Here is a 13,140-nt window from a genome sequence, read left to right on the forward strand (position 1 = left end):
CTGGTGGGAGGGGATGAGAAGTGACCTGGTTGGGGCCCACACCCCCAGAAGCGGACACAGAAGAGCAGCAGGGTATCACAGGCTCCAAGATCCTCCCTGAGGAATGAGAGGTTTGGGCCACATGTTAGGCACTTCAGCCCTGGGGTCTGACACTGGGAAGATGAGCCCCTTGGCTGGTTTGAAAACCAATGGAGCTTAACAGAGGGCTGTAAGAAACTGAGACTCCACTCTCGAAGGGCATGCACACAGTCTTGCTTACTCACAGCACAGAGGCAGCAGACTGAGCATTGCCTGGGGCTCTGGCCAGCTTGCCAAAACCACCCCGGGATGACCCCCAGCTCACAACAGGTTCCTGCTCCAGCACTGCTCCCCACTAGGGTGGAGGCTGCCAGCCAACAAGAGTGTGCACACTTGGACAGAATGGAGCTGGCTTACACATTGGCCCTGCCTCTGACTGGAGATAGCCATTGACAGCTCCTGTGTATCTGCACACACTCCAGAGGGAGCAAAGGTAGCTCCAGGGTGGAGACCGACATCAGAGCACTCATCCCTGTATATACTTAGGAGGGGGCAGGGCCAGCTCAGTGGTGTGGCACCAACCCTGCCTCTCTAACCAAGGTGTGCACACCAGAGATGGGAAGGGGGGGAAGCACAGAAGTGCAGCCCCAAGCCTCTGGTCACTGGCTACACCCCCAACCAAGGCAAAGACTGCCATCACTCCTGGGAGAAACCCAATTCCCTCAGGGTACCTGATCCTGCCCCTTAGGTTCAGCCCATCAACCCCAGCCGCCATTAGGGAAATGACTGTCATTGAGCATAGGAGAAGCCCTGGCTTGCACCTGGCTTTTCCTCTAGCCTCTCCAACTCCAGCCTTATCTCCCACCAAGAAAGTGGCTGCCAGTACACCCCAGGGGACAGTGCAGTACATGCTCACTTCAGATACAGTTCTCCCACCAAATCACTGGGCAGATGCAGACTGCGTAAGGACACTTCCACACAAGGATACACCTTCAAGACTGGGATAAGGTAACTGTTTTACCTAATTTCATAGAGAGAGAGCAAGTTACACAATGAGAAATTAGAAGAATACGTTAAAGGATCTACCTTTAATTGAATAAGAAAAGTTGTGCCACAGAAAATGAGAAATTATAGGAAGGGAAAAATCCCACTGGTAAAGGCAAACATATAGTAAAGCCTGTGGATTGAGCACTTAAATAAGCTAGTATGAAGGTTAAAAGTTAAAAGACAAAAATTGTAAAATCAACTATAACTACAATACAGTTAGGGGATAGGCATGAAGATGTAAAATATAACATAAAAACACAAAACGTGATGGGGAGGGAGTAAAAAATGTAAAGCTTTTAAAATGTGTTGGAATTTAAATGACTAAGTTTAAAACAAGTAGATATAGTTGTAGGTCAGCATATATGAACAACATGGTAACCACAAATCAAAAAACTACAATAGATATACAAAAACTAGAGAGAAAGAAACAAAAATAACACTAAAGAAAATTACCAGATCACAAGAGACTAAAAGAAGAACAGAGAAAAATTATAAAAACAACCATAAAACAAATAACAAAATGGCACTGAGCACATGCTTGTCAATAATCACTTTAAATATTAATGGACTGAAGCTCCAGTCAAAAGATATTGAGTAGATGATTTGAGTAAAAAAACAAGACCATCTATGTGCTAAGAGATTTGTCTCTGAGATAAAGACACACACAGACTGAAAGTGAAGGGACTGAAAAAGATATTCCATAAAAATGGAAATGAAAAGAAAGCAGAGCTACCAATATCCATATCAGACAAAGTAGACTTTAAAACAAAGGGTATGATAAAAGACAAATAAGGGTGTTATATAATGATAAAGGGGTAAAAGAAGAGGATATAACATTCATAAATATATATGCACACAGTACAGGAGAACCTAAATATATAAAGCAAATATTAAAGTAAATAAAGGGAGAAGTTGACAATAATACAGTAATACTAGGAAACTTTAGCACCCTACTTAGATCAATGGACAGATCATACAGACAGAAAATAAGGAAACAGTGGCTTTAAATGACAAAATACATGCATTGGACTTGATATCCACAGGACATTCCATCCCCGAACAGCAAAACAAATATTAATTTCAAGTGCATATGGAACATTCTCCAGGATAGATTACATGCTAGGCCATGGGTCTCAACAAACTTAAGAGGATAGAAAATATATCAAACATCTTTTTCAACCACAACTGTATCAAACTAGACATCAATTACAGGAAGAAAAATGGAAAGACCACAAACACGTGGTGACTAAACAACATGCAACTACAAAAAAAAAGCAATGGGTCAATGAAGAAATCAAAGAGGAAATCACAAAAAACCTTGAGACAAATACAAATAAAAACATAACTTTCCCAAATCTATTAGACGTAGCAAAAGCAATTCTAAGAAGGAAGTTTATATCATGCCTCAAAACACAAAAAAATCTCAAATAAAGAATATAGCCGGGCTTCCCTGGTGGCGCAGTGGTTGAGGGTCCGCCTGCTGATGCAGGGGACACGGGTTCGTGCCCTGGTCCGGGAAGATCCCACATGCCGTGGAGCGGCTGTGCCCATGAGCCATGGCCGCTGAGCCTACGCGTCCAGAGCCTGTGCTCCACAATGGGAGAGGCCACAACAGTGAGAGGCCCGCATACCACAAAGAAAAAGAAAAAACAAACAAAAAAAGAATATAGCCTACCATCTAAAGGAATAAGAAAAAGAAAAACAAAGCCTCAAGTCAACAGAAGGAAGGAAATAATAAAGATAAGAGAGAAAATAAATGAAATAGAGAAAAAATAAAAAATATGAAGCCAAGAGCTATTTTTAAGAAAAGATAAACAAAATGGATGAGCCTTTAGGTGCATTAAAAAAGGGGGAGAGGAGCCAGATAAACAAAATATGAAATGAAAGAGGAAAAATTACCACCAATACCACAGAAATACAAAAAACTCATAAGAGAATACTCCGAACAGTTATATGCCAACAAATTGGACAACCTAGAAGAAATTGACCAATTCCTAGAAACATGCAGGCTTCTAAGACAGAATCAGGAATAAATGGATAATCTGAACAGAACAATTAATAGTATTGAAATTGAATTAGTAATCAAAAAACTCCCAAAAAACAAAGCCCAGGACCAGATGGCTTCACAGGGAAATTCTACCAAACGTGTAAAGAAGAATTAATACCTATCCACAAACTATTCCAAAAAATTGAAGAAAAAGGAATGTTCCCAATTTCATTCTAAGAGGCCACATTTAGTTACCCACATACCAAAGACACTACGAACAAAAAAGAAGAAAATTACAGGCCAATATCCCTGATGAATACAGATGCAAAAATCCTCAAGAAAATATTAGCAAACCAGATTCCACAATACATAAAAAGGATCATACACCATGAGCAAGTGGGATTTATCCCAGGGATGCAAGGAATGGTTCAATATCCAAAAAATGAATATGATAGGGCTTCCCAGGTGGCACAGTGGTTGAGAGTCCACTTGCCGATGCAGGGGACGCGGGTTCGTGCCCCGGTCCGGGAAGATCCCACATGCCATGGAGTGGCTGGGCCCATGAGCCATGGCCACTGAGCCTGCTAGTCCGGAGCCTGTGCTCCGCAACGGGAGAGGCCACAACAGTGAGAGGCCCAAGTACCGCAAAAAAAAAAAAAAAAAAAAAAAAATGAATATGATACACCATTTTAACAAAAGAAAGGATAAAAATCACATGATCATCTCAATAGATGCAGAAAAAGCATTTGGCAAAATTCAAAACCCAAATATGATTAAAACCTCTCAACAAAGATTGTACAGAGGGAACATTTCTCAAGATAATAAAGGCCATTTATGACACAGCTAACATCATACTCAATGGTGAAAAGCTGAAAGCTTTTCCTCTAAAATCAGGAATAAGACAAGGATGCCCACTCTCACCACTTCTATTTAACATAGTATTGGAAGTTCTAGCCACAGTAATCAGATGAGATAAAGAAACAAAAGGCATCCACATTAGATGGGAAGAAGTAAACCTATCACTATTTGCAGATGGCATAATACTATATATAGAAAACGCTAAAGTCTCCACCAAAAAAAACCATTAGAATGAATTAATTCAGTAAAGTTGCAGGATACAAGATAAATATACAAAAATCTGTTGCTTTTCTACACAATAATAATGAACTATCAGAAAGAGAAAGCAAGAAAACAATCCCACTTACAATCACATCAAAAAGAATAAAATACCCAGGTATAAACTTAACTAAGGAGATGAAAGCCCTATGTTCTGAAAATTATAAGACACTGAAGAAGGAAATTGAAGATGATACAAAGAAATGGAAAGATATCCCATGTTCACAGGTTTGAAGAATTTAATTAAAATTTCCATACTACCCAAAGCAGATTCTATGCAATCCCTCTCAAAATACCCATGACATTTTCCACAGAACTAGAACAAATAATCCTAAAAATTGTATGGAACAACAAAAGACCCCAAATTGACAAAGCAATCTTGAAGAAAAAGAACAAATCTGGAGGTATCATGCTCCCTGACTTCAGACTATGCTAAAAAGCTAAAGGAATCAAAATAGCATGGTACTGGAGCAAAAACAGACACAGATCAATGGAACAAAATGGAGAGCCCAGAAATAAACCTACACACTTATGGTCAATTAATCTGTGACAAAGGAGACAAGAATATACATAAGGTGGAAAAGACATTCTCTTCAATGAGTGGTGTTAGGAAAACTGGACAGCTACGTATAAAAGATTGAAATTTAGAACATTTTCTCATACCATATAGAAAAACGAACTAAAATGGATTAAAGATAAATGTAAGACTGGAAACAACAAAACTCCCCGAAAAAAACATAGGCAGTACACTCTCTGACAGAAGTCATAGCAATGTTGTTTTGCATCTATCTTTTCAGGCAAGGGAAACAAGCACAAATAAATAAATGAGACCTATTCAAACTTAAAACCTTTTGCATAGCAAAGGAAACCATCAACAAAAATAAATAACCTAATGAAAGGGAGAAGATATTTGCAAATTATATGTCTGATAAAGGGTTAATATAAAAAAATATATAAATGGCTCATAGAGCTCAGTATCAAAATAAACAAGACTGATTCAAAAATGGGAAGAGCCGAATAAATATTTTTTCATGAAGACAAACAGATGGCCAACAGGCACATGAAAAGGTACTCTACACCACTAATCATCTGGGAAGTGCAAATCAAAACCACTATGAGATATCACTTCACACCTTTTAGAATGGCTATAATCAAAAAGACAACAAATAATAAATGTTGGCAAAGATGTGGAGAGAAGGGAACCCTAATATACGGTTGGTGGGAATGTAAATTTTTGCAGCCACTCTAGAAAACATATGGAGAGTCCTCAAAAAATTAAAAATGGAACTACCACCTAGAGGGGTGGGATAGGGAGGGTGGGAGGGAGGGAGACACAAGAGGGAAGAGATATGGGAACATATGTATATGTATAACTGATTCACTTTGTTATACAGCAGAAACTAACACACCATTGTAAAGCAATTATACTCCAATAAAGATGTAAAAAAAAATGGAACTACCATAATATCTAGCAGTTCTAATCCTGGGTATATATATCTGAAGAAAATGAAAACACCAATTAGAAAAGATGTATGCACCCTAATGTTCATAACAGCATTATTTACAATAGCCAACATACAGAAGCAACTTAAGTGTCTATCAGCAGGTGACTGGATAAAGAAGATTTGATTACACACACACACACACCAAAATATAGTAAAAAAATAATAATAATAATGAAATTTTGCCATTTGCAACAAGATGAATGGACCTGGAGAGTATTATACTTAGTAAGTCAGATAAAGACAAATGCTGTATGTTTTCCCTTATATGTGGACTCTAAGAAACAAAATGAATGAATATAAGAAAACAGAAACACTCATAGTTATCAAAAACAAACTAAGTGGAGAGAGGTTGGGGAGGGGCAAAATCGAGGAAGGGGATTGATGAAGAGGTACTAACTACTGGGTATAAAATAACATACAAGTATGTAATGCAAAGCACAGGGAATGTAGCCAATATTTTATAATAACTCTGAGGATAATCTAAAGTATCAAACCACTATGTTGTGCACCTGAAGCTAATATAACATTATAAATTGACTATACTTCAACTAAAAAAATAAGCACTTCAAGTTCCTGAACCCTTGAATGTACACTGTAATGATACAGATTTCACAAAAACTGAGAACCAAATAAGTATAGGAACTACTTAAGGACTTGAACAAAAATTTCTTCAAAGGAAGTTTGAATGAAATAATATGAGTAGAACACCTAGAAGAATGAATGGGGTTCATGAAAGTTCTTGATGAATATTTGTTGTATAAATATTAGCTTAGAGGTGATATCTGTGACGACGTTTTGTACGTTGAGACATTCAATTACTCTTGTGTTCATTCTTAGTTCTAACTTCCTCCCAAACCTCTTAATAGAAAGAGAATGTAGAAGAAGCAATTTCCTAAGCTCACCCTTGACCAGGATCTCAGGCATGTTCACCTAGTTTCAGGATAAATGCTTAACTTGTAAACAATAATTTGGAAGAGTCTGTAAATGAGATAACGTCACAGTGGGCACATGCTCCATGTGCTTTGAAAGGAAGTATGAAGGATTGCTGTTGGCCTGTGATAGAATTCAGCATTTTCCACTTAGAGAATTAAGTTCATTCTACATCTCTTAGATTAATGTTAGTGCATTCTCCTAACCAAAGGAATTTTGCATTAGAGTAGACAGCTGTTTTCACGTCTCCAGCTGCACCTCCTCAACAAACTCAGTTGATATTCATGTAGAACATAAGCTCCGATTTGGGGATAATTGCTAGATTAGCTAATAACAGAGGTCCCCTCTTCCTGCTTCTATTACCCCTTGAATAGCTATTCTGACTGTTAAATCCACTTTTATTCCAAACAGAAGAACACATTCCAGCAATTAGTGAACATTTTACAGTTCTCGACCTGTTTATAAGAGCATGTTTCTGTTGTACATATTATATGAAAAGTCAGTAAGTAGAGCATACTTCATTAATTGCAGCTGCTTTTATGTGTGCCAATTTTTAAGACCACATGCACTAACTTAAAATGCAGTAGCTCAAAGAACGAAATAAAAATATGTTTATTATTTACAGCCAAAGTTGATTAACTAAGGAAAATGACTGTAAAATTCGGCATAATACTTTTGAAGAAAAAATTTTACCTCAACAATTGCTTAAAGAGACAGCAGTCAGCCAGAGTTTTGAAAATATTTCTACATTGTATAAAGTAATTATTTAATAGTGCTTTCGAAAAGGTGTCATTGTTATAAGTACAATGTCAAGGTATCTTTCGTTCCATTAGCTATACATTTTAATACCAGTATGGAAATATGATCTACGTATAACAAAATTCACTTATTGTAAGTGAGCAGTCCAATGATTTTTATTAAATTAATACAGTTGTGTAGTCATCACCCAAATCCAGCGTTAGAATATTTCTATCAACCTTTTGTCCCTGTGCAGTACTTCTCACTCTAACCTTCAGCTCCGGGTAACCACTGATACAGGTTTTGATCTATTGATCTGCCTTTTTGAGAAATTTCATATAAATGTACCCCTACAATATGCAGTCCTTTGTGCCTGGATTCTTTCATTTAGCAATAATGTCTTTGACAGTCATACATATTGTAGCATGTATCAATACTTTTTTCTGTCAAAGAATATTCCATTATATGGATATGCAGTTTTTAAATCCATTCACCAGTTAATGTGCATTTGGATTTTTTCCACTTTTTGCCTACTATAAATAGTGCTGTTATGAACAGTGTGACTTGCTTTGACCAAAAGTTTGCCACTGTAAATGCTGGCGATTGAAACGTACTTCCTGCTCTCGACTTTAGGTTCATCCATGTGACTTGCCTTGGCCAATGGGATATGCACAGATGAGATATAAACAAACTCGTGCTTGCGCGGTTAGGTTTCTCTCTTGCACCTCTGCTGTCACCATGAAAAGAGTTTTCTAGGTAGTTACTGCCTCTCAGCCTGGGCCTAAGCCTAAACCCATGTGGAAAAGAGCTGCATTCAAACCACAGTGAGGAGTCAAGCCCAGAATCACCAGCATCCTGAAGCAGAGCTGCCCCGCGGAGCCCAGCTTACAGCAGCTGATCCTAACTTTGATAGCAGAAGCATGATGAGTAATGTTTATATAAAGCCACTGAATTCTGGGGTGTTTTAGTATACAGCAGTATTGTGGCAATAGCTAATGAATACAGAAGCCATGCCTAATCTGTCTACCTCTTGCCTCACCAAACTTATTTCATACTATTTTCACTCTTCTTGTTCTATGCACTCTGATCTACTTCCATGCAACTCAAACTCACTACATGAGTAGTTCTTCATCTATGCTATTCCCTCTACCTGGAAAATTGCTTCTCCTTGCCTTGCCTAACTAATCTCCACTGAGCTTTCATATTCCAATTTAAATATCACTGCCTCAGAAAAGCTGTATACACCTTTGCTGAGTAACCAACTGCCTCAAAACCTAGTGGCTTAAAAAGCTATTTTATTCTCATGAAACTGTGCGTACACAATGTGGGCTGGGCATTTCTTCTGCTTGGCCCCTAGCATCACTGATGCAGTTTCAGTTATTTAGATCGTCAACTGAGGATAGTTTAAGATGCACTTATCTGGCATATGTAGCTTTCAGCTGGGCCATATATCTCCAGTGACTAGCCTGAACTTCTTCACACGGATGCAGACTCCCCAGTAGCAAGAAAAAGCAAGTTTCAATGCACAAAGTGACTGCCTGCATCACACCTTCTGATGGTCCATCAGTGAAAACAAGTCACAAGGCCAAGCCAAGAGTCACGTGGGAAAGGACTACCCAAGGGCATGCACACATAGAGTCATGATAAATGAGGGGTTTACCACAGTCTTCCCTTTGGCCCCGATGATCCATGCCCCTCTAACTCAGAAAACATTAACTCCCTAACAAGAGTCCCCAGATATCATTCAATCATGGTATGAGTCTCAAAGTCTCTGATCTTGTAATCTGCATTAAGTCTAGATGCAGATGAAGCTCCTTGAGAGCAGTTCCTTGGCTATGATCCTTATTGATGCAGAGACATGAGAGATTAAAAAGACAAGTTATCTACTGCCAAATAACTAACTACAATGGTGAAACAGAAACAGAAAAACTGTAATATATACTTTCATTCAAAAAGGGAAGGAACGGAAGGCAAAAAGAATAGTCACTGGTTTATCGAAATTATAAAGTACCACAAGGTGTATGTTGTCAGGCCCCTCCCTGCTCTGGCTGTGCTCACTAGGATAGGTTCCTTAGACTACTACTCTCCTGTAGTAGAATACTGAATAAATACTCTTATTCAAATAAAAATGGGGGTTTGGAGGAAGGTCCCATTTCCTTTCATCTTAGATTGTATAACTCCCTTAAAACCTTTTTGGGTTTGCTATGTATCATGCTGCATCCACTCTAGTAGTCAAAATCCACATCCACAATCCCTTTTTGAGATGGTCTTCTTGTACTAGACTTATCAGGGCTGTTTTGGGACTATGCTTCAACAGGAAGAAGCCATTAAAATTCTTAGAAGCAGTTTTGTCTAGCTGAGAGGGTCTATTAAGCATAACTTTAAATGTTTTAGAGATATTAACAAAGAATTGTGAAGCTATATCCCTGATTTAATCTTTAACCTGAGGCCATGTCCTACTTGAAAAAGAGCGGTGAAAGAGTTTTATTTTCCAGCTCAGAAAGTCTTGGTCACATTACAGTCCCTCTACACTGTTTACAAAATGAATAGTTCCCTCTTTAGCTCCTCTCTCTCTTCCTGTACCTAACCATATGCAGCAAAAAGAAGCCAATTGACACTTTCAACATTCTTTCTGGAATTTCCTTAGCCAGATCAGCAAATTTATTAGGAATATTATTCTTTTCCAGTTAACTCAGATGACAATTTGGCACTGCTACAAAAAACAAATCAACTGTTTTCTAACTTCCAAAAGCCGTTTCCTTAGCACTTCTCCAGACTCGATGAATTCTTTTTCACCATTTTATAAGACTCTGATAACAGTTTCCTCACCACTTTCCATCCTCTATCCATTACCCAGTCCAAAAGCTCTTAACTCGTATGTTAGACTTTTCTATAAAACAGCCCACGTATAGGTATTTATTTCTATATCATTTAGCCTTTGCTGACTAACAAACCACCCCAAAGCAACCTAAACCTAAAACAGCAACCATTCAATTCGCTCATGATTCTTCTGATCAGCAATTCGGGCTGGGTTTAACTGGGTAGGTCTTCTGCTGGTGTCACCTGGGTCACTTATGCAGTTGCAGTCATTGGCATCTCCTCTGCAACTGGTAGTTTAAGCTGTCCTCATGCATACGTCTTTCTGTGGGAGTTGGGTGCTGGCTGGGCCACAACACTTCATGCAGATCAGCCTGGGCTCCTTTATGTGGTGGCAGAAGAATTCCCAGCAACAAGAGAGGGGAAGCTCCAGTGCACAAGTGCTTTTCACACCTCTGTGCACTTCAGATTTGCTTGTGTCCCACTGACCCAAGCGAATCACATGGCCAAGCCCAGAATCAATGAGAAGGGGGCCTCATAAGGGTGTGTCTACAGCAAAATATAATTCATTGGTGGCCATTACTCTATCTACCAAGAAGAATTTCTTGACAGCCGGAGACTAAGTTATAATGCCTCGTTTTATACCTTCTTAGCACCCTATACTTTTCCTTTAAAACACTTAATTTATTGTATAATTTGATATTTAACTTCCTACTCCCTAGCTAAATACATGCTCCTGGAGACAAAGATTTTATCTTACACACTGCCCTATCTTTAGCACGAAAAAAGGATGTTTGCGTGTGCTAAGCACTTAAATGTTTGATGAATGAGTGACAGAATAAACACAGTTCTAAGAGGAGCTCTGTAGTGTTCACAGTTTATTTTCTTTTGCCATCCAACATATTTGAACTTAGTTGCACATTGGCTTATTTGTTTATATGTATCCTCTTCTAGAGTTATAAGTTCCATAATGTCAGGAACCCCACCAATTATGTGTATAAAGATGCCCGAACAAATTATACGCTCAAGAAATCTTTAGAAGAATGAAAATGTTGAATAATATTAACTATAAATATATTAATATGAGAAAATAAATCTATGTATCAATAGGTTAGTGACGTAAATATATTAAAATAATATACTCATTCTCCATTCTGATAAGTGGCAGGATCAAAACTCAAAACAAACAACTCAAGGCTGAGACAGGATATGGTCTCTCCTGGAATCTGAGTCAGATTTATTTCACTCTCTGGGAACATTTTTCATTATGAGGTGGGAAGAGATGGGAAAGCTGTCCTGAAGTGGAATCACAAGTGGGAAAGGCATCCTGATTCCTTGGGTTTTAGGAGGAACATGGATACAGACCAAACAGGTACAGAGATCTGGGCAAGATTAGCATTCTTAGGGAACAACAACTTTGACAGAGAGTCACGCCTTCCTTCTCTTCCCTAAACACCTCTCCAGTCGTGACTAGGCCAAACTGTCTTGCTAACATCCGCGATAGCTCGAAGTTCTCACATGATGGCAGAGCAGCTAGGAGTAATGCTACATCAACGTGGAAGTCAAGTGACCAATGAGACTGACAGAAAGCATATTATGAATCCAAAGGAAGGTTATAGAGATTTACTATCACTTCTTTACATTCATTCATTCGTTCACTGAAATTTGAATTGAATACGATTGCTATAGTACTATAGGTACCAAATCTGTGCTGTGGAACTAGTGCAGCAGTCTCTCCTGTGGTGGGAGAGAGGAAACATTTCATTGATAGACTAAGCACAGAGAAGGGCTTTCCCATTGATCACTGCATCGACAAGCTCCAGCTCATGGCTGCAGGATATAAAACTGCCCTGGAGTGCACGGGAAGCCGCTGCCCCGCTCTAATGAAGCTAGTTGGTCTCTATGACAGAGATGCTGGAAGGCCGGTGACAGTGCACACAAGCCTTCTCAAAGGAGGATGATTTTGGTCACCTGGTCCAGGTGTGCTCAGCATCTCTTGCAAACCTTAGCCTGAGTACCTGTGTAAGCCTTTGGAGGAACAGTTTTCATATAATCTGGTTCCAGCACAGTTGCCAAGTTCCAAAGCCCCTTTAATGATAAGATTTAGGCTAACACTTACTGGGCCCACAGAGTGCACCGGTCTCTGTGCTAGGAACATGTCATATCTGCTTATTTGCCTTTACACCGCACTCGAGGTAGAGTTATTATCCCCATAGTACAGATAGAGAAACTGAGGCTCAGAGAGGTAAAAGAACATCCCTGTGACGGAAAAATGATGGAACCTTTCAAGCACTTAGCATATTCTGAGTGTCTATGATATTCCTGGCCCTGAACTGGGCCTATGCTTGAAGACAATTGTTTTGCTTACACAGTCTGAGCTCTTTCTGCCAGGTCCGTGTAGTTACCAGAAAGGAGATGGGGGAGGGATGTAAAAAGGGAAAGTGGGGCTGGGGGATGTGAATGACAAACACCGCGGGTTTGTCTGGGAACAGCTCCCACCCCATCTCCTTCGATTCTCCCAGCCCAGACCCTTCCTCCACACTCCTCCTTCACCCTGACCACATCCTCACCTCCATGACCCAGGCAAGTGTTCTTTCTGGAACATCTCCCTTGAAAGGATAACAAAAGTGTTTTCACTGGCGCTGTTGTCATGTGATCAAAGCATAGCTCAGGAAATGGGGTCCCTCAAAAGCTGTTTATCTAAAATCTCTTATTTCACCAGCTGGAGCCTTTTAAGAGAACGTTCTGCATCTTCTCTCCCAAGGGCAAATATTTCAGTTACCTGTGTCCTATAGGAGCCAGGCTGAGGCCACACATACTTTGCTCAGTAAAAGCAAACATTGCTCTCCTGTGAGAACATTTCCCTTTGTGCTCATGTTCACTCCTCCAGCCCGCAGCCCCGCTCTGGGCCAGGAGGAAATCCTAATCTAGTCTCTCACAGGAAGTTTGAGGGGTTCAAGGCAGGGAAGATTTAAAGACCAA

The sequence above is a fragment of the Pseudorca crassidens genome, chromosome 17 (assembly GCF_039906515.1).
Source record: "Pseudorca crassidens isolate mPseCra1 chromosome 17, mPseCra1.hap1, whole genome shotgun sequence".
Taxonomy (NCBI): Eukaryota; Metazoa; Chordata; class Mammalia; order Artiodactyla; family Delphinidae; genus Pseudorca; species Pseudorca crassidens.